The sequence below is a fragment of the Apodemus sylvaticus genome, chromosome 1 (assembly GCF_947179515.1).
Source record: "Apodemus sylvaticus chromosome 1, mApoSyl1.1, whole genome shotgun sequence".
NCBI classification, from domain to species: Eukaryota; Metazoa; Chordata; class Mammalia; order Rodentia; family Muridae; genus Apodemus; species Apodemus sylvaticus.
In genome coordinates, this window is record NC_067472.1 from 195,659,968 (window position 1) to 195,670,320 (window position 10,353).

Below are 10,353 nucleotides of genomic sequence, written 5' to 3' on the forward strand. Positions count from 1 at the left end.
CATGTGGTTGTTGGGATTTGAACTCAGGACCTTCAGAAGAGCACTCAGTGCTCTTAACTACTGAGCTGTCCTCCATCTCTCCAGCCCTAATCATTTTTTTTTTCCTGAGACAGGGTTTCTCTGTGTAGCCCTGGCTGTCCTGGAACTCACTCTGGAGACCAGGCTGGCCTCGAACTCAGAAATCTGCCTGCCTGTGCCTCCCAAGTGCTGGGATTAAAGGTGTGTAGTACCACTGCTTGGCTCTATTTTTTTTAACCCCCCCCCCCTCTCTCTCTCTCTCTCTCTCTCTCTCTCTCTCTCTCTCTCTCTCTCTCGTTATTCAATATAATTTTATAAATTTCAAATGATTTCCCCTTTTCTAGCCCCCCACTCCCCGAATGTCCCGTGAGCCCACTTCTCTCCCCCTGTCCTCCCAGCCACCCCTTCCCACTTCCCCGTTCTGGTTTTGCCGAATACTGCTTCACTGAGTCTTTCCAGAACAAGGGGCCACTCCTCTTTTCTTCTTCTACCTCATTTGATGTGTGGATTATGTTTTGGGTATTCCAGTTTTCTAGGTTAATATCCACTTATTAGTGAGTGCATACCATGATTCACCTTTTGAGTCTGGGTTACCTCACTTAGTATGATGTTCTCCAGCTCCATGCATGTGCCTAAGAATTTCATGAATTCATTGTTTCTTATGGCTAAATAGTACTCCATTGTGTAGATATACCACATTTTTTGCATCCACTCTTCTGTTGAGGGATACCTGGGTTCTTTCCAGCATCTGGCAATTATAAATAGGGCTGCTGTGAACATAGTAGAGCATGTATCCTTCTTACATGGTGGGGAATCCTCTGGGTATATGCCCAGGAGTTTTTTTTTAATTTAATTTTATTTTTTTTATAACCTCTCTTTTTTAAAAAATATTATTTACTTATATTATATGAGCACACTGTTGCTGTTTTCAGCCACACCAGAAGAGGGCACCAGATCGCACTATAGATGGTTGTGAGATACCCTGTGATTGCTAGGAATTGAACTCAGGACCCCTGGAAGTTAGTGCTCTTGACCTCTGAGCCATCTCTCCAGTCCAGGATGATAAATATTCTAGTTCCATCTATTTGTCTGCAAAACTCAGGATGTCCTTATTTTTAATACCTGAGTAGTAGTCCATTGTGTAAATAAACTATATTTTCTGTGTCCATCTTTCTGTTGTGGGATATCTGGGTTGTTTCCAGCTATCACAAACAGGGCCACTATGAACATAGTAGGACATGTACCCCTGTGGCAAGGTGGGGCACCTTTTGGGTATATTCCCCAAAGTGGTATTACTGGGTCTTCAGGTAGATCTATTTCCAATTTTCTGATGATCTTCTAGTTTGATTTCCAGAGTGGTTTTACAATTTGCAATCTCACCAGCAATACAGGAGTGTTTCTTTTTCTCCACATCTTCAACAACAAACATCATCACCTGTTGTTTTGATCCTAGCCATTCTGATTGGTGTAAGGTGGAATCTCAGAGTCCTTTTGATTTGCCTTTCTCTGATCATTAAGGACTTGGAACATTTCTTTTGGTGCTTCTCAGCCATTTGAGATTCCTCTGTTGTGAATACTCCATTTTTTGATCGAGTTGTTTGGTTTTTTGATGGTTAACTTCTTAAGTTCTTTATATATTTTGGATATTGGCCTTTATGGGATGTGGGGTTAGTGAAGATTTTTTTCCCAGGATCTGTAGGTTGCCAATTTGTCTTATTGACTATGTCCTGTGCCTTACAGAACCTTTCCAGTTTCATGGGGGTCCATTTATCAATTCCTTCTTGATCTTAGAGCATGAGCCATTGGAGTTCTGTTTAGGAAGTTTCCCCTTGTGCCAATGAGTTCAAGGCTCTTTTTCACTTTCCCTTCTATTAGATTCAGCATATCTGGTTTTATTTGGAGGTTCTTGATTCACTTGAACTTTGAGCTTTGTGCAAGGTGACATATATGGGTCTATTTTCATTTTCCTACATACAGACAGCCAGTTAGACGAGCACCATTTATTGAAGATATTTTCTTTTTTCCATTGCATATTTTTGTCTTCTTTGTCAAAGTTCAAGTGTGCATAAGTGTGTGTGTGTGTGTTTTTTTTCTGGGTCTTCAATTCTATTCCACTGATCAATGTGTCTGTCTCTGTACCAGTACCATGCAGTTTTTATCAAAATTCCTCAGATGTAGAGCTTGAGGTCAGGGATTGGTGATTCCCCCAGCCACTCTTTTATTGTTAAGAATACTTTTTGCTATTCTTATTTTTTTACCTTCCTTTACAGATGAATTTTGGAATTACTTTTTCAATGTCCTTTTGAAATGAGTTTGGATTTTGTTGTGGATTGCATCAATTTGAGTAGGACTTTGGTAGGATGGCTATTTTTTACTGTGTTAAATCAGCCAATCCAGAAGGATGGGAGATCGCTCCATTTTCTGAGATCTTCACTTTCTTTATTCAGAGATTTGAAGTTATTGTCATACATATCTTTCATTAGTTTGGATAGAGTTATTCTAAGATACTTTATATTATTTGTGGTTATTGTATAGGGAGTTGTTTCCCTAAATTTTTCTCAGCCTGTCTATCACTTGTATAAAGTAAGGCTATTAATTTATTTGAGTTAATTTTATATCTGGCCACTTTGCTGAAGTTGTTAATCAGCTGGAGAAGTTCTCTGGTAGAATTTTTGTGGTCGCGTATGTATACTATCATATCATTTGCAAATAACAATACCTTTAATTTTTTCTTTGCCAATTTGTATCCCTTCAATCTCTCTTTTTTTTGTCTTATTATTCCAGCTAGCACTTTGAGTACTATATTAAATAGATATGGGGAGAGAGGGCCTCATTGCCTTGTCCCAAATTTTAGTGGGGTTGCTTCAAGCATTTCTCCATTTTACTTGATAGTGGCTGTTATTTTACAGTAAATTATCTTTATTATGCTTTATTATGGTTAGGTGTGGACCTTTTTTTTGTTGTTGTTTGTTTGTTTGTTTGTTTTTTGATTTGGTTTTTTCGAGACAGGGTTTCTCTGTTTAACCCTGGCGGTCTTGGACCTCACTCTGTAGACCAGGTTGCCCTTGAACTCAGAAATCCACCTGCCTTTGCCTCCCAGAGTGCTGGGATTACAGGAACGCACCACCACAGCCTGGCCCATGATCTCTTAAATACTTTTAATATGAAGGAGTGTTGTATTGTGTCAAATGCTTTTTCTACACCTAAGGAGATGATCATGTGATTTTTTTCTTTGAGTCTGTTTATACAGGTGAATATGTTAATGGATTTTGTATATTGAACCAACCTTGCATCCCTAGGATGAAGCCTACTTGAGCATGGTGAATGATAGCCTTGATGTGTTGTTGGATTCTTGATGTGTTTACAAGAATTCTATTGAGTCTTTACATTGATATTTATAAGCAAGATTCATTTGAAGTTCACTTTTTGGTTGGATCCTTTCGAAGTTTAGGTATCAGAGTAATTGCGGCTTCATAGAATAAATTAATTAGCGTTCCTTCTGTTTATATTTTATGGAATAGTGTGAGGAATACTGGTATCAGGTCTTCTTTAAAGTTCTGGTAGTATTCTGCACTAAATACGTCTGGTCCTAGGCTTTTTTTTTTTTTTTTTTTTTTTTGGTTGGGAGGTTTTTTAGTGACTTCTCCTATTTCCTTATGGGATATGGGCCTGTTTAGATAGTTAAACTTCTCTCTCTCTTTTATTTTTCTTTTGGATTTGGTTTTGTCGAGACAGGGTTTCTCTGTGTAGCCCTGGCTGTCCTGGAACACACTCTGTAGACCAGGCTGGCCTTGAACTCAGAAATCTGCCTGCCCCTGCCTCCCAGAGTGCTGGGATTACAGGCGTGAGCCACCAACTCCCGGCTTAGTTAAACTGCTCTTAATTTAACTTTGATATGTGGTAACTGTCTAGAAAACCATACAGTTCACCTAGATTTTCCAGGTTTGTTGAGTGTAGGCTTTTGTAGTAAGGTTCAATGATTCTTTTGAATTTCCTATATTTCTGTTGTTAATGTCTCTTTTCATTTCTGTTTTTGTTAATTTGCATACTGCCTGTGGGCCCTGTAGTTAGTTTGGCTAAGGGTTTATCTATTTTGTTGATTCTCTCTTTTTTTTTTAATTTTTAAATTTTATTTATTTATTTTCTACATTCTTTGTTTACATTCTAAAAGCCTTCCCCTTTCCCAATCCCCTTCATATGTTCCATAAGTCCTCTTCTCTCCATCCATTCTCCTGTCTTTACCCCTCCCTTTTTTCTGTCCTGGTACTCCCCTACAATGCTGGATCAAGCCTTTCCAGGATTAGGGCCCTCATCTTCCTTCTTCATGGGAATCATTTGATGTGATAATTGTATCTCCAGTATTCAGAGCTTCAGGTCTAATTAATATCCACTTATCAATGATTGCATTCCATGTGTCTTCTTTTGTGATTGCTTTACATCGCTTAGGATGATATTTTCCAGTTCCATCCATTTGCCTAAAAAGTTCATGAATTCATTGTTTTGAATAGTACTCCATTGTGTATATATACCACATTTTCTGTATCCATTCCTCCATTGAGAAATATCTGGGTTCTTTCCAGCTTCTGGCTATTATAAATAAGGCTGCTACGAATATAGTGGAGCATGTGTCCTTATTGCATGCTGGGGAATCCTCTGGGTATATATATGCCCAGGAGAGATATAGCAGGGTCCTCCGGAAGTGTCATACCCAGTTTTCTTAGGTACTGCCAGACTGATTTCCAGTGTGGTTATACCATTTTACAATCCCACCAGCAGTGAAGAAGTGTTCCTCTTTCTCCACATCCTTGCCAACACCTGCTGTCTCCTGAGTTTTTAACCTTAGCCATTCTGACTGGTGTGAGGTGAAATCTCAGGGTTGTTTTTATCTGCATTTCCCTAATGGCTAATGATGTTGAGCATTTCTTTTCCTTTTTTTTATTTGATATATTTTTTATTTACATTTCAAATGATTTCCCCTTTTCTGCCCCCCCTTACTCCCCAAAAGTCCCATAAGCCCCTTTTCCTCCCCCTGTTCTCCCACCCACCCCTTCCCACTTCTCTGTTCTGGTTTTGCCCTATACTGCTACACTGAGCCTTTCCAGAACAAGGGGCCACTCCTCCGTTCTTCTTGTACCTGATTTGATGTGTGGATTATGTTTTGGGTATTCCAGATTTCTGGGTTAATATCCACTTATTAGTAAGTGCATACCATGATTGATCTTTTTGAGACTGGGTTACCTCACTTAGTATGATGTTCTCCAGCTCCATCTATTTGCCTAAGAATTTCATGAATTCATTGTTTCTAATGGCTGATATATATATATACAATGTACTCCACTGCGTATCTATACCACATTTTTTTGCATCCACTCTTCTGTTGAGGGATACCTGGGTTCTTTCCAGCTTCTGGCAATTATATATAGGGCTGCTATGAACATATTGGAAAATGTATCCTTATTACATGCTGGGGAATCTTCTGGGTATATGCCCAGGTGTGGTATAGCAGGGTCATCTGGAAGTGAGGTACCCAGTTTTCTGAGGAACTGCGAGACTGATTTCCAGAGTGGTTGTATCAATTTGCAACCCCACCAGCAGTGGAGGAGTGTTCCTCTTTGTCCACATCCTCACCAACATCTGCTGTCTCCTGAATTTTTAATCTTAGCCATTCTGACTGGTGTAAGGTGAAATCTCAGGGTTGTTTTGAATTGAATTTCCCTAATGACTAATGAAGTTGAGCATTTTTAAAGATGCTTCTCTGCCATCCGAAGTTCTTCAGGTGAAAATTCTTTGTTTAACTCTGTCCCCCAATTTTTAATAGGGTTATTTGGTTTTCTGGTGTCTAACTTCTTAAGTTCTTTGTATATATTGCATATTAGCTCTCTATCTGATGTAGCGTTGGTGAAGATCTTTTCCCAATTTGTTGGTTGCCGATTTGTCCTTTTGATGGTGTCCTTTGCCTTATAGAAACTTTGTAATTTTATGAGGTCTCATTTGTCAATTCTTGATCTTAGAGTATAAGCTATTGGTGATCTGTTCAGAAACTTTCCCCCCGTACCAATGTCCTCAAGGGTCTTCCCCAGTTTCTTTTCTATTAGATTCAGAGTGTCTGGCTTTATGTGTAGGTCCTTGATCCATTTGGAGTTGAGCTTAGTACAAGGAGACAAGGATGGATCAGTTCGCATTCTTCTGCATGCTGACCTCCAGTTGAACCAGCACCATTTGTTGAAAAGGCTATCCTTTTTCCATTGGATGTTTTCAGGCCCTTTGATGAGGATCAAGTGGCCATAGGTGTGTGGGTTCATTTCTGGATCTTCAGTTCTGCTCCATTGATCTGCCTGCCTGTCATTGTACCAATACCATGCAGTTTTTTAACACTATTGCTCTGTAGTATTGATTGAGGTCAGGGATACTGATTCCCGCAGGATTTCTTTTGTTGTTGAGAATAGTTTTAGATATCCTGGGTTTTTTGTTATTCCAGATGAATTTGAGGATTGCTCTTTATAACTCTGTGAAGAATTGAATTGGAATTTTGGTGGGTATTGCGTTGAATCTCTATATAGCTTTTGGCAAAATGGCCATTTTAACTATATTAATCCTGCCGATCCATGAGCATGGGAGGTTTTTCCATTTTTTCAGGTCTTCTTCCATTTCCTTCTTCATAGTCTTGAAGTTCTTGTCACTCATATCTTTCACATGTTTGGTAAGAGTCACCCCAAGGTACTTTATACTTTTTGTGGTTATTGTAAAGGGGGTCATTTCCTTAATTTCTTTCGCAGCCTGCTTAAACTTTCAGTATAGGAAGACTACTGATTTGCTTGAGTTAAATTTATTACCTGCCACTTTGCTGAAGTTGTTTATCAGCTATAGGAGTTCTCTAGTGGAGTTTTTTGGGTCACTTAGGTAGACTATCATATCATCTGCAAATAATGATAGTTTGACTTCTTCCTTTCCAATTTGTATCCCTTTGACCTCCTTATGTTGTCTAATTGCCCGAGCTAGTACCTCAAGTACAATATTGAAAAGATAAGGATAAAGGGGGCAGCCCTGTCTAGTCCCTGATTTTAGTGGGATTTGCTTCAAGTTTCTCTCCATTTAGTTTGATGCTGGCTACCGGTTTGCTGTATACTGCTTTTACTATGTTTAGTTATGGGCCTTGTATTCCTGTTCTTTCCAAGTCTTTAAGCATGAAAGGATGCTGAATTTTGTCAAATGCTTTTTCAGCATCCAATGAAATGCTCATGTGGTTTTTTTCTGTGACTTTGTTTATTTAGTGGATTGCATTGATGGATTTCTGTATATTGAACCTACCCTGCATCCCTGGATAAAGCCCACGTGATCATGGTGGATGATCGTTTTGATGTGTTCTTGGATTCGGTTGGAAAGAATTTTATTGAGTATTTTTGCATCGATGTTCATAAGGGAAATTGGTCTGAAGTTCTCTTTCTTTGTTGGATCTTTGTGTGGTTTTGGTATCAGTGTAATTGTGGCTTCTTAGAACGAATTGGGTAATCTTTTTTCTGTTTCTATTTTGTGGAATAGGTTGAAGAATATTGGTGTTAGGTCTTCTTTGAAGGTCTGATAGAATTCTGCATTGAAACCATCTGGTCTTGTGCTTTTTTTGGTTGGAAGACTTTCTATGACCCCTTCTATTTCTTTTGGGGTTATGGGACTGTTTAGATGATCTATTTGGTCCTGATTTAATTTTGGTATTTGGTATCTGTCAAGGAAATTGTCCATTTCCTCCAGATTCTCCAGTTGTGTTGAGTATAGGCTTTTATAGTAGGATCTGATGATTTTTTGGATTTCCTCAGTTTCTGTTGTTATATCCCCCTTTCATTTCTAATTTTGTTAATTTGCATACTTTCTCTGTGCCCTTTGGTCAGCTTGGCTAAGGGTTTATCTATCTTGTTGATTTTCTCAAAGAACCAGCTCCTGGATTCGTTGTTTCTTTGTACGGTTCTCTTTGTTTCCACTTGATTGATTTCAGCCCTGAGTTTGATGATTTCCTGTCTTCTACTCTTCCTGGGGGAATTGGCTTCTTTTTGTTCCAGGGCTTTCAGGTGTGTCGTTAAGGTGCTAGTGAATGCTCCCTCCATTTTCTTTTTGGAGGCACTCAGGGCTATGAGATTTCCTCTTAGCCCTGCTTTCATTGTGTCCCAAAGATTTGGGTATGCTGTGCCTTCATTTTCATTAAATTCTAAAAAGTCTCTGATTTCTTTATTTTTTCTTTGGCCAAGGTGTCATTGAGTAGAGTATTGTTCAGCCTCCATGTGTATGTAGGCTTTCTGTTGTTTTTGTTGCTATGGAAAACCACTCTTACACCATAGTGATCTGATAGGAGGCATGGGATTATTTCGATCTTCTTGTATTTATTGAGGTCTGTCTTCAGAACAATTATATGGTCGATTTTGGAGAAGGTAACATGAGGTGCTGAGAAAAAAGTATATTCTTTTGCTTTAGGGTGAAATGTTCTATAAATATCAATCAAATCCAATTGGTCCAAATTTAGTTTAGTTTCTGTTTTCCTGATCGGTCCATTGAGGAGAGTGGAGTGTTGAAGTCACCCACAATTATTGTGTTAGGTGCAATGTGTGCTTTGAGCTTTAGTAAAGTTTCTTTTACAAATGAGGGTGCCCTTGCATTTGGCGCATAGATGTTCAGAATTGAAAGTTCTTCTTGGTGGATTTTTCCTTTGACCAGCAAGAAGTATCCCTCAATGTCTCTTTTGATGACTTTAGGTTGAAAGTAAATTTTATCTGATATTACAATGGCTACTCTGGCTCGTTTCCTAAGACCATTGGCTTGTAGAATTGTCTTCCAGCCTTTTACTCTAAGGTGGTTTTTGTCTTTGACATTTAGGTGTGTTTCCTGTATGCAGCCAAATGTAGGGTTCTGTTTCCTTATCCAGTCTGTTAGTCTATGTCTTTTTATTGGGGAATTGAGTCCATTGATGTTAAGATATATTAAGGAAGAGTGATTATTACTTCCTGTCATTTTTGATGTTATTTTTATATTTGAGTGGTTATCTTCTTTTGGGTTTGATGAAGGAAGATTACTATCTTGCTTTTTCCAGGGTGTAGTTTCCCTCCTTGTATTGGAGTTTTCCTCCTATTATTCTTTGCATAACTGGGTTTGTGGAAAGATATTGTGTAAATTTGGTTTTGTCATGGAATGTCTTGGTTTCTCCATCTATTGTGATTGAGAGTTTTGCTGGGTATAGTAGTCTTGGCTGACATTTGTGTTCTCTCAGAGTCTGCATGAGATCTGCCCAGGATCTTCTAGCTTTCATGGTCTCTGGAGAGAAGTCTGGTGTGATTCTGATAGGTTTTCATTTATATGTTACTTGGCCTTTTTCTCTTACTGCCTTTAATATTCTTTCTTTGTTTAGTGCATTTGGGGCTTTAATTATTATTTGGTGAGAGGTATTTCTGCTCAGGTCCAGTCTGTCTGGAGTTCTGTAGGCTTCTTGTATATTCATAGGCATCTCTCTCTTTAAGTTGTGAAAGTTTTCTTCCATAATTTTGTTGAAGATATTTGCTGGCCCTTCAGTTGTAAATCTTCACTCTCATCTATGCCTATAATCCTTAGGTTTGGTCTTCGCATTGTGTCCTGGATTTCCTGGGTGTTTTTGGTTACAAGCTTTTTGCATTTTGCATTTTCTTTGACCATTGAGTCCATGGTTTCTATGGTATCTTCGGCATCTGAGATTCCTTCTTCTATCTCTTGCATTCTGTTGTTGATATTTGCATCTATGGTTCCTGATTTCTTCCCAAGGTTTTCTATCTCCAAAGTTGTCTCCCTTTGAGTTTTCTTAGTTGTTTCTACGTGTTATTTTAGATTCTGGATGGTTTTGTTCAGTTCCTTCACTTGCTTGTTTGTGTTTTCCTGTAATTCTTTGAGAGATTTTTGTGTTTCTTCTTTCATGACTTCTGCTTGTTGATCAAATTTCTCCTGTACTTTTTAAGTGATTTTTGCATTTCCTCCTTATTGGCTACTATCATTTGATCCATATTCTCCTGAATTTCTTTAAGTGATTTTTGTGTTTCCCTTGTAAGGGCTTCTAGCTTTTGATCATTTTTCTCCTGAATTTCTTTAAGAGATTTATTTATGTCCTTCATGTGTTCTTGTAACAGCATCACGGCCAGTGATTTTACATCCAATTCTTGCTTTTCTGGTGTGTTGAGGTATCCAGGACTTGCTATTAACAGAGAATTGGGTTCAGATGCTGCCATATTGCCTTGATTTCTGTTAGTAATGTTCCTACATTTGCCTTTTGCCATCTAGATCTCACTGGTGTCAGTAGGTCTTGTTGTCAATGCAGGACTCAGCCTTGCA